The sequence below is a fragment of the Arachis duranensis genome, chromosome 2, assembly GCF_000817695.3.
Source record: "Arachis duranensis cultivar V14167 chromosome 2, aradu.V14167.gnm2.J7QH, whole genome shotgun sequence".
Taxonomy (NCBI): Eukaryota; Viridiplantae; Streptophyta; class Magnoliopsida; order Fabales; family Fabaceae; genus Arachis; species Arachis duranensis.
Window position 1 is genome coordinate 35,031,604 of NC_029773.3, and position 12,965 is coordinate 35,044,568.

Genomic DNA, 12,965 nt, shown 5'->3' on the forward strand with positions numbered 1-12,965 from the left:
GCATCACCACTCACAGGTTTGGAATGGTTGCTTGTCTTAAGTACTTTCACTTGTCAATGGAATAAAAGATGTAGATTGAGCAAGAACAGAGAGAAATCTAGCTTAGAAAGAAGCATGTTGTCCCATAGAAAAGTGCCAGTATTTATACATTCATTGTGAAAGAATCAGGGCTCAAGAAATTCAAAAGAATGCTTGCTTATACAAGACTAGTCGGTTAAGGGCTACAAGACTTTAGAAGTTAAAAGCACAAATAACCTTGACAGCAAAGAAAACAAAGAACAAAGAATGAAAGGCTAGGCATCAATGACAAAAATTTGGATATGTGTCTGTGGTGATTGATGTTAAGAGACATACTTGGGCTAGTAAATCCGAGGGGTGCTTCATCACCCGATAACTTGAGTTAACTAACTCGGGATTATCGATTGAAAACTCACAATCAAGAGTAGCTCTATAATAGAACATTTAGCAACCCAAAGAGGTGCTGGACGCCACTATCCAAACAAAATTTCAATGTTATATGCCTGTGATTGATTGTGTTAAGGAGAGAGGCTTGAGTTAGTAAATCTTTAAGAGTGTCTCAACACTTAACAACTTAAACCAACTGGTTTGGGATTGTTGATTGAAAGCTTATGCTAAAGAGCCGCCTTAAGACAAGATTTCGAGCTCAATTAAAATAAAAGAAATATGAAAAAAAAGAGAAGCAAAGAAAAGAATGGTTCAAGGATTATGTGCTAAGGTATAGAAAAAGAAGTCTAGTGAAGTTAACCAATTTAGTATTGAAGCAAGAATTTTAATTGAAAAAGTTGGTTAGCCGTGTTCGTTTGCAATAAATTGATGGCTATACAAATGAGGATGACATGTTCAATGAAAGAATTCTTCTCTGGTAAAACATTCAAGTCTTGCATCTTAGATTCTTGTATTTAAGGAATACATAAATGAATGAGTATGAATGGATCTCATGAAATTAATTGCATGGATTGGTAAGACTTTGAAGCAATTTCCCTTGTTAATGATAGGTGATGAAACAAGAAAGCATTGAAACAAGAATGAAGCAAGCAAGTGGCTAACAACTCTTTCAAGAATAACAAGATGCACGTTGCTAACTTGGGATTCAAGTTGGCAACGCCATTGGAACCTTACTTCAGGAAGAGAACAAGCAACCTTGCAAGAAAGTGGTCTCCTGTGAGAACTATGCACGTTGCTAACTTGGAGCTACATTGGAGTGCTTGGCAGCAACGCCAAGAAGCAAACTGGGCAAGAAGAAGAGGAGTTGTTGGCGTTGCCAACTTGGAGAAAGGGTGAGTGTTTGAAGGCAACGCCAAGCAACCTTGGAAAGCTCATTTGGGTGTTGCCAACTTGGAGAAAGGGTGAGTGTTTGAAGGCAATGCCAAGCAACCTTGGAAAGCTCATTTGGGTGTTGCCAACTTGGCCAGGAAGGAGCTTCGAGGGCGTTGCCAACGTGGGGAGTATAGGCGTTGTTCAAGGCAACGTTGAGCTAGAAGAATTTGCCCAGGGAAGAAGCTCGAGCACGTTGCCAACGTGCTACTTCATTGGAGTGTTTAGAGGCAACGCCAGGGAGGAAAGCTTGGTAGGCACCAAGCCTTGGATCTCCACCCATCGAGCACGCTGCCAACGCCACTTTTCATTGGTGTGTTCCAAGGCAACGCAGCAAGCCTTGGATCTCAACCCACGTTGCCAACGCCAGGAAACATAGGCGTGTTCAAGGACAACGCCAAGCAACAAAATTGGAGCCTTGAGGAAGGCTTGGGCACATTGCCAACGCCAGCTTCCAAAGGCGTGTTTGGGGGCAACGTAGCAAGCAAAGCCAAGCTAGGATGCAGCCCTGGAGAGACTCACTTGAGCACGTTGCCAACTTGAGGATGTATTGGCGTGTCCAATGGCAACGCCAGGCAAGAAAACTGGCCCAGGGGAAGAAGCATGCACGTTGCCAACGCCAGCCTCCAAAGGCGTGTCCCAAGGTAACGTGACAAGCCATTTTGAGAAGCAAACCCTTCATTTGAGCACGTTGCCAACGCCAGCTTCTAGAGGCGTGTTCCAAGGCAACGTGCAAGCAAAGTTGAAGGCTAGAAAGTAGCCCTGGAGGGGAGCACGAGCACGTTGCCAACGTGCCAACAAGGGGGCGTGTTTGAGGACAATGCCAGCCCCATGTTTCAGCCTTGGGAGGCTTGGCACGTTGCCAACTTGAGAAGCAAGGGGCGTGTTGGGCAACAACTTGGCAGCCTGACCTTACCCTCTTTGAGGAAGCATAACTTGAGCTAGAAAAATCCAATTGAGATGATTCCAAGTGCATTAGAAAGAAGACACTCTGAGCTTTCTAATGATGTATGATAGTTCATATTGAAACAGAGGATTGATACTCAATTTTCGGGCAACATTAAGCATGAATGTAGAGACAAGAAGAAGGAAAACAAGTTGTTAGCAACAACTTGGGCTAGCAATGCCCAAGTCTCAAAGCTCACTCCCAGGAAAACACAATGCACGTTGCCAACGTGCATTAAGGTAGCGTTATTGGCAAAAACGCCAAGCCATTGGGCCAGAAGCATCATGAATGAACTCCTCCTTCCATGTCTAGCAACACTTCTTCCATTGAGCCAAGAATTCAACAAAGAGGAAGACCACATTGCTAGCCCAATTGAAGATCTTGAAGGAGTTTTAGGACTAATATAAATAGAGAAGGAGTTTGTACTTAGAGGGACTTTTTTTTGGACACTTAGATTTCTAGACTTTTAACACTTACTAGCACTTTTACTTGGGGGACTCTCTAGCATTTCCGGGAGGATACCCAGAGAGCTATTTTGGCTTTTTTTCTTGGAACTTTTCCTCTTCATTTTTTTTTAGTTTTTAAGCATTTTCTTCTTCTTCTTCTTGATCCTTCTTGACACTTAGTTGAATTTTCATTTTTATGGAAATTGTTGTTGAAATTGGAGCTATGATTCACTAAACCCTACTTTCATTAGGGGGTAGAGCTCTGCTTGTTTGAATGTATTGATAAATCATCTTCTCCTTCTCAATTCAAGTGGTTAATCCAAGAGGAAATTCTTGTTCTTCAAAGATTCAACTACCATCGAGAGAGGGGTTAATCTATATGAATTATGTGGTGAATTTGAGAAATGAACCACATAATTCAGTTTAGAGTTCATCCTTTCATAATCTCCTTAATCAATACACTTTGGTTGGTATGTGAGATGTAACCTCCCTAAGTTGAGATTCTGGAAATTGTGTGGCTTGGATTAGAAATTGAGCTTCATCTTTTCTCATGAACAATTAGATCACGAGAGTGGCAATTGGTTATGTTGAGAGAAATTGGATCACTAAGAGATTGGGATTCAATTACCCACTTGCCATGGATCTATACCCATGATTGAGAAGGAATTGATCAACATCAATTCATAAGAATTTGCATCTCTGATCCCTAATGATTTTCTCTATCATTAATTCTCATTTCTTTTGCTCTTAACCCACTGCCCAATTCTCTTCTACACTCTTGCAATTTATTATTCTTGTCATTTACATTCTGTTTCTCTATTTCTTGCTATTTACTCTTTTGCTCTTTAGAATTCAGCACTTTACTTTCTTGCAATTTACTTTTGATGTCATTTAAGTTTTTTGCAATTTAAGTTTCCATTATTTACTTTCGGTCATTTTAATTGCTTTCCTTACTTTAGCTCTTAAATTTTCTTGTCATTTAATTCCTTCCAATTTCCTTTAAGCATTCAAAACTCATGAAATCAAAACAATGTTTGTTTGACTAAATCTATCATTTAACTAAAGTTGCTTAATCTACCAATCTCCGTGGGATCGACCTCACTCTTAGTGAGTCTTATTACTTGATACGATCCGGTATACTTGCCGGTTATACGTAAAATCAAATTTTTACGTATCAACCGCCAGTTAGATAAGACCAAAACAACCGACGGCCAAGGAGAGAACGCGATCCAAATAATCCAAGAGCTCTACTAAAGAGTAAAAACCCTAAAGGGTTAGGTTGACTCTAAAGAACGATACCACTTGGAACATGCAAGTCAAACAACCTCCAGGATAAGATTACAACGTGAAACTAGGAATGAAAGATCGCCTGACTGGTGACGCGAGGTAATTGTCGGCCTAGAATTTTCTCAAAAGAAAAAGATTTTCTTCTTTGCAAGCATAGTCCAAACTGGCAACAAACCCTCACAATCAAAGTTTAATTTGTTTGTCACAATGCAAACTAATAAAAACTGAGAGTATTTAAAACTCGGGTCATATCTCAAAGGAATTGCAGTGAGGTGTGCGCCTTATCGGTTATGAGTATTAGAGGGGGGTTTGCGGATGAAGAGGCGAGAAATTAAATGACAAAAAAGTAAAGCCAACAACTAAAGAAGTATAAGTACTAAAAGACACTCCTGGTAAGGATTGAGAATTAAAGCTTCCTTTCCATGTCATTGACCACGAACATGGTGATTACCTAGAGTTAATCCCATTTAGACATCTCCAACATCCGGAGAAAGTCAAAGGCATAGTTAGTCTTAATCCATAGGTCTTACTCGTCAATGAAAATAAGAACAACTAACAACCCTAAATCACCAATCAATATCGGACATCAACGACTCTTGCGTCACCTCAATTACTCAATTCCAAGCCAAGAGTATAGAAATCTACCCTAAAGCTAAAAGAGGCATTCCTATAAACACTTGAAAGGCATAAAAGAAAAGCATGGTAAAATTGCAAGAATAATAAAATTCATGACTACCAATTGCAAGAAAACAATAATAACAACTCAATTAAGCAACAGTAAACATAGAGACATCAAATTGCATTAATAGAAATAAAAATTAACAAGAGTCATGAAACTAAAAGGGCACAAAAGAGAAATTAACAAGAAAACTGATAGGCAAAATTGTGATTTACTCTTTTCAAAACTCTAACGATTTTTAGTATGGCTCTAAGAACTTGGTGCACACTACTATGGTTTACTCACATTCTTCACAACTTCGCATAACTAACCAGCAAGTGCACTGGGTCATCCAAGTAATAAACCTTACATGAGTAAGGGTCGATCCCATGGAGATTATTGGTATGAAGCAAGCTATGGTCATCTTGTAAATCTCAGTCAGGCAGATTATAATGGTTATAAAGGTTTTCGAAATTAATAATAAATAAAGCATAAAATAAAGATAGAGATACTTATGTAAATCATTGGTGGGAATTTCAGATAAGTGTATGTAGATGCTTTGTCCCCTCTGAATCTCTGCTTTCCTATTGCCTTCCTTCAATCCTTCTTACTCATTTCCATGGCAAGTTGTATGTAGGGTGTCACCGTTGTCAATGGCTACTTCCTATCCTCTCAGTGAAAATGGTTCGACTGCTCTGTCACAGCACGGCTAATCATCTGTCGGTTCTTGATCATGTTGGAATAGAATCCATTGATTCTTTTGCGTCTGTCACCACGCCCAACAATCGCGAGTTTGAAGCTCGTCACAGTCATTCAATCCTTGAATCCTACTCGGAATTTCACAGACAAGGTTTAGACTTTCCGGATTCTCAAGAGTGGCCGCCAAAGGGTTCTAGCTTATACCACGAAGATTCTGATCAAGGAATCCAAGAGATATGCACTCGGTCTAAGGTAGGACGGATGATGATGAGTGCCAAGGATCATCACATCCATCAGGTTGAAGGGCAACGAATATCTTAGAATAAGAATAAGCATGAATTGAATAGAAAATAGTAGTACTTTGCATTAAAACTCGAGGTACAGCAGAGCTCCACACCTTAATCTATGGTATATAGAAACTCCACCGTTGAAAATACATAAGTGATGGTCCAGGCATGGCCGAATGGCCAGCCCCCAAAATGTGATATGAATTCAAATAATAGGGAAAAGGACCCCTAGTACAATAGTAAAAAGTTCTATTTATACTAAACTAGTTACTAGGGTTTACAGAAATAAGTGGTTGATGCAGAAATCCACTTCCGGGGCCCACTTAGTGTGTGCTTGGGCTGAGCTTGAGCTTTACACGTGCAGAGGCTTCTCTTGGAGTTCAACGCCAAGTTGTAACGTGATTTTGGCGTTTAACTCTGGTTTGTGACGTGTTTCTGGCGTTTTACTCCAGAATGCAGCATGGAACTGGCGTTGAACGCCATTTTGCATCGTCTAAACTCGAATAAAGTATGGACTATTATATATTACTGGAAAGCTCTGGATGTCTACTTTGCAAAGCCGTTGAGGGCGCGCCATTTAGAGTTTTGTAGCTCCAAAAAATTTATCTCGTGTGCAGGGAGGTCAGAATCCAACAGCATCAGTAGTCCTTTGTCAGCCTCCTATTAGATTTTTGCTCAGGTCCCTCAATTTCAACCAGAAAATACCTGAAATCACAGAAAAACACACAAACTCATAGTAAAGTCCAGAAATGTGAATTTTGCATAAAAACTAATAAAAACATCCCTAAAAGTAGCTAGATCCTACTAAAAACTACCTAAAAACAATGCCAAAAAGCGTATAAATTATCCGCTCATCACAACACCAAACTTAAATTGTTGCTTGTCCTCAAGCAACTAAAAATCAAATAGGATAAAAAGAAGAGAATATACTATAAATCCCAAATTATCAATGAATATTAGTTCTAATTAGATGAGCAGGACTTGTAGCTTTTTACTTCTGAACAGTTTTGGCATCTCACTTTTTCCTTTGAAGTTCAGAATGATTGGCATCTATAAGAATTCAGAGTTCAGATAGTGTTATTGATTCTCCTAGTTTAAGTATGTTGATTCTTGAACACAACTACTTTTATGAGTCTTGGCCATGGCCCTAAGCACTTTGTTTTCCAATATTACCACCGGATACATAAATGCCACAGACACATGACTGGGTGAACCTTTTCAGATTGTGACTCAGCTTTGCTAAAGTCCCCAGTTAGAGGTGTCCAGAACTCTTAAGCACACTCTTTTTTCTTTGGATCACGACTTTAACCACTCAGTCTCAAGCTTTTCACTTGGACCTGCATGCCACAAGCACATGGTTAGGGACAGCTTGGTTTAGCCGCTTAGGCCTGGATTTTATTTCCTTGGGCCCTTCTATCCATTGATGCTCAAAATCTTGGATCTTTTTTACCCTTGCCTTTTGGTTTTAAGGGCTATTGGTTTTTTGTGCTTGCTTTTCTTTTTCTTTTATATATTTTTTCGCTATTTTTTCTTTTTTTTTCTTTTTTCGCTAGCTTTGTTCTTCATTGCTTTTTCTTGCTTCAAGAATCAATTTTATGATTTTTTAGATCATCAATAACATTTCTCTTTTTCATCATTCTTTCAAGAGCCAACCGTTTCATAAACAACAAGATAAAAAATATGCACTGTTCAAGCATTCATTCAGAAAACAAAAAGTATTGTCACCACATCAATATAATTAAACTAAATTCAAGGATAAATTCGAAATTCATGTACTTCTTGTTCTTTTGTGTTAAAAACATTTTTTCATTTAAGAAAGGTGAAGGATTCATGGAATTTTTCATAGCTTTAAGACATAGTTACTAAATACTAATGATCATGTAGTAAAGATTCAAAACATAGACAAACATGTAGCATAAAATCGAAAAACAGAAATGTAAGAACATGGAAGTTAAGGAATGAGTCCACCTTAGTGATGGTGGCGCCTCCTCCTTGAAGGACCAATGGCGTCCTTGAGCTCCTCTATGTCTCTTCCTTGCCTCTGTTGCTTGATTCCTAGTGATTTTGGTGCTCCTATCCTTAGTTGCTCCCAATAATTATGTGGAGGAAAATATATCCCCTGAGGTATCTCATGGATTTCTTGATGGGGGAATTCCTTATGCTCTTGTTGAGGTCCATGAGTGGGCTCTCTTGATGTGCAGTCAAATGCTCTACTACTGAGCTATGGACCTTGAGATTAATCTCTCCATCTCCCATGACTCGGAGGTGGAAGCTTTTGTCTTCCCTTTCCTCTTTCTAGAGGTTTCTCCAGCCTTAGGTGCCATAAATAGTTATGGAAAAACAAAAAATCTATGCTTTTACCATACCAAACTTAGAATGTTGCTCGCCCTCGAGTAAAATAAAACAGAATAGAAGAAAAAGAAGAAGATATGGAGGAGAGGGAGAGATGTGTGGGTTTCGGCCAAGGGGGAGAAGAGAATGTAGTGTTTGGGTGGGAAAGAAATTTTGAATTTGAAGGTAGGTGGGGTTTATGGGGAAGAATGGATGGATGTGAGTGGTGAAGAGGTGATGGGGAAGAGAGATTGAGGTAGGTGGGGATCCTGTGGGGTCCACAGATCTTGAGGTGATCCTGTGGGGTCCACAGATCTTGAGGTGTCAAGGATTTATCATCCCTGCACCAATTAGGCATGTAAAATGCCTTCTGCATGCAATCCTGGCATTTAACGCTAGACTGATGCTTGTTTCTGGCGTTAAACGCCCAGATGTAGCATGTTTCTGGCGTTTAACGCCAGCCTGATGCTTGTTGCTGGCGTTAAACGCAAGCTTTCCTCAGGGTGTAATCCTGGCATTTAAATGCCAGATTGCTGCTTGTTTCTGGCATTCAATGACAGATTCATGCTTTGTTCTGGCGTTGAACGCCAGTAAGTTCTTCCTCCAGGGTGTGCTGTTTCTTCTACTGTTTTTGATTCTATTTTTAATTTTAGCAATTGTTTTGTGACTCCACATGATCATGAACCTAATAAAACATAAAAGAACAATAAAAATATAGATAAATAAAAATTGGGTTGCCTCCCAATAAGTGCTTCTTTAATGTCAATAGCTTGACAGTGGGATCTCATGGAGCCTCACAGATGTTCAGAGCATTGTTGGGACCTCCCAACACCAAACTTAGTGTTTGAATGTGGGGGTTCAACATCAAACTTAGAGTTTGGTTGTGGCCTCCCAACACCAAACTTATAGTTTGATTGTGGGGGCTTTGTTTGACTCTGTATTGAGTGAAGCTTATCATGACTCTTTTCCATGTTTACAGAAGGATACCCTTGGGCCTTAAACACAAGGTAGTCCCCATTCAATTGAAGGACTAATTCTCCTCTGTTAACATCAATCACAGTTCCTGCTGTGGCTAGAAAGGGTCTTCCAAGGATGATACAATCATCCTTTTCCCACCTAGTGTCTAAGATTATAAAATCAGCAGGGATGTAAAGGCCTTTAACCTTTACTAACACGTCCTCTGCCAATCCATAAGCTTGTCTTATTGACAGGTCTGCCATCTCTAATGAGAAAGTGGCAGCTTATACCTCAAAGATTCCCAGTTTCTCCATTACAGAGAGTGGCATAAGATTTATACCTGACCCCAGGTCACACAGAGCCTTCTCAAAGGTCATGGTGCCCATGGTACAGGGTATTAAAAATTTACTAGGATCTTGTTTCTTCTGAGGTAAAGTTTGCTGAACCCATGTATCTAGTTCACTAATGAGCAAGGGAGGTCCATCTTCCCAAGTCTCATTACCAAACAACTTGGCATTTAGCTTCATGATAGCTCCTAAATATTGAGCAACTTGCTCTCCAGTTACATCTTCATCCTCTTCAGAGGAAGAATAGTTTTCAGAGTTCATGAATGGCAGAAGGAGGTTGAATAGAATCTCTATGGTCTCTGTATGAGCCTTAGATTCTTTTAGGTCTTCAATAGGGAACTCCTTCTTGTCTGGGAGACGTCCCATGAGGTCTTCCTCATTGGGATTCACATCCCCCCTTCCTCTCTAGGTTCATCCATTTTGATTATATTAATGGCCTTGTACTCTCTTTTTGGATTCTCTTCAGTATTGCTTGGGAGAGTACTAGGAGGAGTTTTAGTGATTTTTTTACTCAGCTAACCCATTTGTGCCTCCAAGTTTCTAATGGAGGACCTTGTTTCACTCATGAAACTTAAAGTAGCCTTAGACAGATCAGAGACTATGTTTGCTAAGCTAGAGGAGCTCTGCTCAGAATTTTCTGTCTGTTGATGAGAAGATGATAGAAAAGGCTTGCTATTGCTAAGCCTGTTTCTTCCACCATTATTAAAGCCTTGTTGGGGCTTTTCTTGATCCTTCCATAAGAAGTTTGGATGATTTCTCCATGAAGAATTATAGGTGTTCCCGTAGGGTTCACCCATGTAATTCACCTCTGCCATTGCAGGGTTCTCAAGATCATAAGCTTCTTCTTCAGAAGATGCCTCTTTAGTACTGTTGGATGCATTTTGCCATCCATTCAGACTTTGAGAAATCATGTTGACTTGCCGAGTTAACATTTTGTTCTGAGCCAATATGGTATTTAGAGCATCAATTTCAAGAACTCCCTTCCTCTGAGGCATCCCATTATTCACAGGATTCCTCTCAGAAGTGTACATGAATTGGTTATTTGCAACCATGTCAATGAGTTCTTAAGCTTCTGCAGGCGTTTTCTTTAGGTGAATGGATCCACCTACAGAATGGTCCAGTGACATCTTAGAAAACTCAGATAGACCATAATAGAATATATCCAAAATGGTCCACTCTGAAAGTATGTCAGCAGGACACTTTTTAGTCAACTGCTTGTATCTTTCCCAAGCTTCATAGAGGGATTCACCATCTTTTTGTTTGAAGGTCTGAACATCCACTCTAAGCTTGCTCAATTTTTGAGGAGGAAAGAACTTAGCCAAGAAGGTCGTGACCAGCTTATCCCAAGAGTCCAGGCTATCTTTAGGTTGTGAGTCCAACCATGTTCTAGCTCTGTCTCTTATAGCAAAGGGGAAAAGCATGAGCCTGTAGACTTCAGGATCTACTCTATTAGTCTTAACAGTCTCACAGATCTGCAAGAACTCAATTAAAAACTCGTAGGGATCTTCTGATGGAAGTCTATTGGTGGACGAAATTGTGATTCCCTTTTTTCTTGTAATTGGATTTATGCTCTGAGGGCATTGTTTATTTCCTTCACAATCTCGTTCAACTAACCAGCAAGTGTACTGGGTCGTCCAAGTAATAACCTTACGTGAGTAAGGGTCGAATCCACAGAGATTGTTGGTATGAAGCAAGCTATGGTCACCTTGCAAATCTCAGTTAGGCAGATTAAAATAGTTTTATGGGTTTTCGAAAATAGAATTAATGAAAGGGATAAAGATACTTATGCAGATTCATTGGTAGGAATTTCAGATAAGCGGATGGAGATGCTGTAGAGCTCTTGGACGCCTGCTCTTCTACTGCTTCTAATCAATCCTTCTCACTCCTTTCCATGGCAAGCTTTGTATAGGGGTTCACCATCAACTGTGGCTACTTTCATTCCTCACGGGGAAATAACCTGTGCGGCTGTCACTCGCACAGCTAACCAGTCTGGAGGCATCACCCATGGCTGATGGCTACATCCTATCCTCGCAGTGAAAACTATGCAAACGCACTCTGTCACAGTACGGCTAATCACCGGTTGGTTCCCGCTCCTACTGGAATAGAATCCCTCTTTTGCGTCTGTCACCAACGCCCAGCAGGTTAAAGTTTGAAGACATTCATCATGTTCTTGGGTACGAATGAATATCTTGGAAAAAGAATATGAGATATTTGAATAAAAGATAATAGAATTGCATTAATGCTTGAGGTACAGCAGAGCTCCACACCCTTAATTTATGGTGTGCAGAAACTCCACCGTTGAAAATACATAAGCAAAGGGTTCAGGCATGGCCGAATGGCCAGCCCTCCTAACGTGATCAATAGTCTCCTAGGATGAAGAATAAAACAAAACTGAGACCAAAGATGTCTAATACAATAGATAAATGTCCTATATATACTAGACTAGCTTCTAGGGTTTGCATGAGTAAGTAATTGATGCATAAATCCACTTTCGGGGCCCACTTGGTGTGTGCTTGGGCTGAGCTTGATGAATTCACGTGCTAAGGCATATCTTGGCGTTGAACTTCGAGTTATGACGTGTTTTGAGCGTTCAACTCTGGATCATGACGTTTTTCTGGCGTTTAACTCCAGACAGCAGCTTGTACTTGGCGTTTAACGCCAAGTTACGTCGTCATTCTTCGAATAAAGTATGGACTATTATATATTGCTGGAAAGCCCTGGATGTCTACTTTCCAACGCTGTTGAGAGCGCGCCAATTGGAGTTCTGTAGCTCCAGAAAATCCATTTCGAGTGCAGGGAGGTCAGAATCCAACAGCATCAGCAGTCCTTTTGTCAGCCTTCTTCAGAGTTTTGCTCAAATCCCTCAATTTCAGTCAGAATTTACCTGAAATCACAGAAAAACACACAAACTCATAGTAAAGTCCAGAAATGTGAATTTAACATAAAAACTAATGAAAACATCCCTAAAAGTAGCTTAAACTTACTAAAAACTATATGAAAACAATGCCAAAAAGCGTATAAATTATCCGCTCATCATCTATGAAACTTATAGTTCTGTTGCATTAGAGCAACTAGTTGAGACTTTAGCTCAAAATTATTTGCTCCAATGGCAGGGATTGAGATGTTTCTTCCATAAAATTTGGAAGTAGGTGTAGTATAATCACCAAGCATCCTCCTTGCGCCTCCACCATTATTATTGGGTTCGGCCATGTCTCTCTCTTTTTCGAGATTCTCTGTAAGGTTTTCTCTGGATTGTTGTGCTTCAGCTTCTCTTAGCTTCTTCTTCAGAGTTCTTTCAGGTTCCGGATCTACTTCAACAAGAATGTTCTTGTCCCTGCTCCTGCTCATATGAAAAAGAAGAGAACAGAAAAGGAAGAGGAATCCTCTATGTCACATTATAGAGATTCCTTTATGTTAGTAGAAGAAGAAAGGAATAGAAGAAAGTATGACTCCAAACACAGGGGGAAGAGTGGGTTCAAATTCTTGAGTAGAAGAGAAGTGTTAGTAAATAAATAAATAAGTAGAAAGAGATGAGAGAGAGAATTTCGAAAATTAATTTTGAAAAAGGGTTAGTGATTTCCGAAAATTAAGAAAAGAAATAAAATTAAAATTAAAATTTGAAACAATTAGTTAAATAAAATAATTTTGAAAAAGAGGAGGGTGATTTTCAAA

General features: G+C 39.7%; 1 non-coding gene across 1 annotated transcript; it reads left to right on the plus strand.

Moving 5' to 3' along the window:
• The first annotated feature begins 10,478 nt into the window (after positions 1-10,478).
• On the plus strand, positions 10,479-10,582 carry LOC127745208 (small nucleolar RNA R71). The gene has a single exon (XR_008006405.1). It is a non-coding gene; the product is annotated as a small nucleolar RNA R71 (small nucleolar RNA).
• The last annotated feature ends 2,383 nt before the right edge of the window (positions 10,583-12,965 follow it).